Raw genomic sequence first — 5047 nt, forward strand, 5'->3', positions numbered from 1 at the left:
TGAAATTATTTTCAAGCATACTTTTGTGTGTCGGTGCCGCTGACCGTTTTCCTCGTGATTTTTTTCCCATTGTTTATCTGAGGATGTTTCAGAGCTTTCATTTTGTTTGAAGTACAATTTGCCTGCAGTAAAACTCACCCCGGCAGTCCACAGTGCCTTGAACTTCGATCAACACCAGCAGTGCGCGGTGCGGGACCTCCTCAGTGAGAACAGCTCCCTTCTTCCCGTTCCCCAGCCTCTCCCATGGCCATGAAGCCACTGTCCGTCCTCCCTCCCTGCAGCCTTGAGTCCCCAGAGCCATGCAGCACCCAGCCTGGGGTCTGCTTTTTCACATCACATCCTTTTCTGAGCTTTGTCCACAGTGGCTACCAGCAGTTTGTTCTTTAGGATATTTAAAAAATAAGTACAGGGACCAGTAGATGGTGTAGCAGTCACGTCGCTGGACTCCCACATGGCCAACCGTTGTTCAAGTCCCTCACACTGGGCCGCATGTGCATATGCATGTCCAAAATCCAGAGAGGAGAATGGAGAAGGGATTGTGGTGTGGCCATCCCCCCGGGGCTGATTGCTCACTCTCTGTCTCTCTCTGTCTCTCCAGCGAGCTCATGTGCTCTATAGCAAAAGTCTCTCTTTAAAAAAAAATTACAAAATAATTATCTAGAAATGAGTGGGGGTTATGATAATCAGGAGACCCCAGTGGGTGTGGGTAGGGTGGGGACATTTCTCGGAGGGAGGTACACGGTAATTGAGGCCCGCTATAGGCAGGAGTCATCCCCTCGGGCTCGGAGCAGGGCCCACCGCCCAGCGCCTGTGGGCCAGGATGAGAACGCGTCAGAAACATGGCAGACGGTTTTCATTGTTTTTCCTTTTCAACATTTATTTATTTATTTCTTCTATGAGCAAAGAAGAGAGACAGCACCCCGGCAGGGTCTCCTTGCCACTTTCACCCCCAGCCCCAGCCTGCCGGAATCATGGGCACACAGGGTCAGGGTGACCTCCTGACGTGAACCAGGAACTTTCCTCTGCAGGTCAGGCACTCAGAGCACTGCAGTCACAGCTGTGCCACCATCTGGCCCACAGCAAATGGCTTCAGGAAGGTGTGTGAGAAGGTCTGTGTTCAGAAGCCCTTTCTGGCTCCTGGGCAGGGCATAGAGGAGGGAACTGAAAGGCAGGAGCTAGAGCAGAAAGAGGAAGGAGGCCTGGCGAGTCGGCTGCAGGTGAGATGGAAGTAAATGGCCGTAATGAAGATCTCGGGCCAGAACAGACATAGTCTCGGGAAAGGCAGGAGGTGGAGGTGAAGATGGGGTCATTCATGGTGATCTAGTGTCTAGTGCTGGAGCTGGAGGATGAGGGAGCCACATAGCCTGGTGAAGGCACACCCCTCAGCCACTCCCTGCAGGAGTCTGGACGGAGGGGAGGCGTCCTGCTGCTGGGTGGGTCCCTGCCCCCTCTCCATCCCTGCTCTGTGTTGTGCACTTGGCCTTGACTGGCCTCAGCCCCCACTGCACAGAGCAGATGCAATGCATTCTTCTAAGCTCACCTCAGGTCTACACTTAGTTCAAAGCAAAAAAAAGAAGCTCCTGACATGCAACAACGTTTCCAAAGGGAAGCTGTGAGTTCTACAGGGACCCCAACCGAAATAAAAGAGTTGCATGACCTGAACAACAAAAGTAGTCTAGTGGAGGGAACCAGCAGTTAGCTTAATGGCTATGTCGCTGGACTCCCACATAGTTGACCGCGGTTTGCGTCCCGGACCCGGTGGCTTAAAACTCACGCCGGGCGCGTGTGCGTGTGTGCCCAAGATCCCGAGAGGAGAATGGAGGAGAAGGGATTGCTGCGTGACCATCCCCCCTGGGGGGGGTGATTTCTCGCTTTCTGTCTCTATGTCTCTCTGTCTGGCGAGCGCACGCGGCCTATAGTGAAAACCTTTCCTTTCCAAAAACTCTGCCGGGATGGCTCTTTCTTCATGGTCTGGGGCTGGGGTGGTGGGGGAAGGAGGGAATAATGGAACTTACTTGTGATTGCATTGCAGCCTAAATGTATTGAATCATGTAATCTGTGACTGCAGCCTTTTGTTTATTTGTTTGTTTGTTTGTTTATTATTTTAAGAAGTTTTGCCATAAGGCTCATGCACTCTCTGAATAGGAGACAGAGACAATGAGAAAGTGAGAAATCACCCCTCTAGGGAAGTTGGCCACACTGCAATCCCTTCTCTTCCATTCTCCTCCTGGGATTTTGGTCACGCAAGCACTTGCACTCAGAGTGAATTTCAAGCCTCCAGGTTCAGAATAAAACTGCAGTCAACCATGGGGCATCGACCGCCTTACCCACCATGCTGCCTGCTGGCCCCAACAACTGCGGCCCTTTCAGGATCGCTTCCAGGACAGTCACAGGAAGCATCTCCCTGTCCACCATCCCACGGCCCTACCCTCCAGCCCCGTGTGCTGTTACTCCAGCATGGACTTAGTGCTGGGCAGGCCACACTGGGGAGTCTCTCGAATCCTGGTGATGCACATGGGGAACGACTCAAGGGCAAAGTGAGGAAAGCACCACCTCGGCAGGCTACTGGAGCTTTCACAGAAGCCCCGGGCCCTTCCAGAATAAAAACTCGCAAATATTTCATCTTTTTTTTCTTCCAAAAGGAAATCCTCTTACTTATTCCAAGATGTTTTACGTAACATTAGAGACCTTGGTCCCCAACTGTTTTATAGCAATGAGCATAAACATCATGGTTAATGGTGAATGATAAATCACTCCAAAAAAGGAGAGGCCTAAATACAGTGACCAATACAACGGAATAGAGCTTACGGCCTGTGAAATTACAACGCGGCATGCCACTTCCACCCTACTTTACACTGCCTCCGTTTGTAGCAATAAATAGGAATTTACTGGAATACTTTCATCAAAGGTCATAAAACTTAAACAGGTTGCTTTGATCAGAGTTTTGCAGAAATATGGCTGTTTCTGAAGCCATTAATGGCCACTTACTGGCTTAAAAAACTCTGACTCAGGAATGTGGAATTTTATGCCTTCTTTTTCTCATTGCAAATGAACTTTCCTGCAGTTGAGAAGCCAACGTTGTTTTCTTTTTGGTTTTGGCCAGAGGGAGTGTTCACTCACCAGAGACAGAGAGAAGGAAGGGGAGAAATCACCCCTTAGGGAGATATGGCCATGCCCCAATCCCCTCTCCTCCATTCCTCTCTCTTTCAGGCACATACATACATGTCCCCAGGGTGATTTTTAAGTCTCTAGGTCTGGAACTCAGACCATGTGGGAGTTCAGTGCCTTAACCACCACACCACCTGCTGGCCCCAAGAAGCCAACTTTTCGAGGTTCCTTCTCTGCTTGGCAAACAGTATTCCTTCCTGAGTGAGGCTGCAGCAGACCTTCGGCACCTCCGTGCTGGTCCTTTCACCGCTCAAGTCCACATTCCTCACTGCCACACTCCCTCCATCCTTCCGCCTCCCCATCCCTGTGGTTGCTGCCTTGAGCACCATAGAGACTCTGTCTGCGACGGACCTTGCTCAGCTCTAATGGCAGCACCCACCCCAGGGTGCTGTGAGGAGGACTGGGGGTGCACCTGGTGGGTGACTAGAGCAGGGCATCCACCAGGACTGAGTGCCAACCAGGGCAGGGCGTAGACCAGTGGGGCCCCAGCGACTGCTGACTTTCTCATCATCATTGTTAATCATGTTCATTTATTTTATTTTTGAGAATTTTTGTTTGTTTGTTTGTGTGTTTTGAGGAAGACACCAGATGGGGGTTTGTGGTTTTATTTAGGAACAAAATGTGCACACGAGCCGTCTACTCGTTGGGGTTGGTGACGCTGAGGGCCAGCTGGGCTGCTCGTTCCACGATGGCCTTGCGGTTCTTGGAGGAGATGTGAGCGATCTTAGCACAGTAAGACTGACTGCACATAGGCCTCACCCCAGCTCCTCCATGTCGTGGACCGGGAACTCCCGGAAGCTGCTGTGCAACATGTGTTTTATTTTTTTGTTGCTCCCATAGTAACCAATGTTGGGCATCAAGATCTGGCCCAGGAGAGGGGGTTGGGTCATGGCCATACCTCCCTGAGAGTTGATTTCTCCTGTTCCTTCTCTCTGTCTCTGCACCCTGCTGTCAATATCTCTGGGTTTCTGCCAGTTGCGCTTCATTTTGACATACTGGTCTGACTGCGGCCAGATGAACTTCTTGGTCCTCTTTTTGATGATCTTGGGCTTCACGAGGGGTCTGAGGGCAGCCATGATGCGGGGTAGGAGATGGGCACCACCCCCACAGGCAGGGCTGAGGAAGAGCTTATTTTGGAGCGTTTTTTACCCTGGCATGCATGTGCTCATGAGAGAGAGAGGAAAAAAAAGAGACAGTGAGAGAGTGAGAGAAAAAGCGAGAAATCACCCCCCAGGGGATGACCGTGTCATAGTCCCTTCCCCTCCATTCTCCTCCCGGGATCTTGGGCATGTGTTCACACGCACCAGTGTGATTTTCAAGCCACCAGAGCCAGAACTCCAAGAGCAGTCAGCCATGTGGGAGTCGTGCAGTGTAACCACTACACCACCTGCTGGCCCCAATAATGTTATTTTTTTTTAAGCTTTATTTATTTCTTTAGAGAGAGAGAGAGAGACCAGTCCCCCCAACAAGATCTTCACACCATAATGTACTCCCTGCCTCAGTCAGCCCAGATGACAGGCATGCACATGTGCTTAGGGAGATCTGGTGACACCCACCCAGGACCTTAACACTGCACCTGCCACCTGGCCCTTTAAGATGATATCTGATGACAGATACATCATACCTCCTGGAGTTCCTCCTGCATAACATCAGCCTCTCCAAGATCTGTAACTATGTTTCAGTCTTGTCAGGGGCAGGAAATGGCACCGCAGGGATAGGAAGCTCTGCAAGGCTGTCTCCTGTATGGGGGCTTCAGGTTCGAGTCCGGAGACTTCCCTGAACATGCCAATAGACACATGCCTATGGTCTGGGGCTGGCGGGGGTAGATTGTGAGTTAAGGACCCTGGTCCCTATTAGGGATTCCTGTCTCTCTCTTTCC

At 51.1% G+C, this 5047-nt stretch overlaps 1 pseudogene; it reads right to left on the bottom strand.

The window, feature by feature from the left end:
• Positions 1 to 3804: 3804 nt before the first annotated feature.
• On the bottom strand, positions 3805 to 4244 carry LOC114005144 (60S ribosomal protein L32 pseudogene; annotated as a pseudogene).
• Positions 4245 to 5047: the final 803 nt, after the last annotated feature.

Source organism: Tupaia chinensis, unplaced genomic scaffold (assembly GCF_000334495.1).
Source record: "Tupaia chinensis unplaced genomic scaffold, TupChi_1.0 Scaffold142716_1, whole genome shotgun sequence".
NCBI lineage: Eukaryota > Metazoa > Chordata > Mammalia > Scandentia > Tupaiidae > Tupaia > Tupaia belangeri.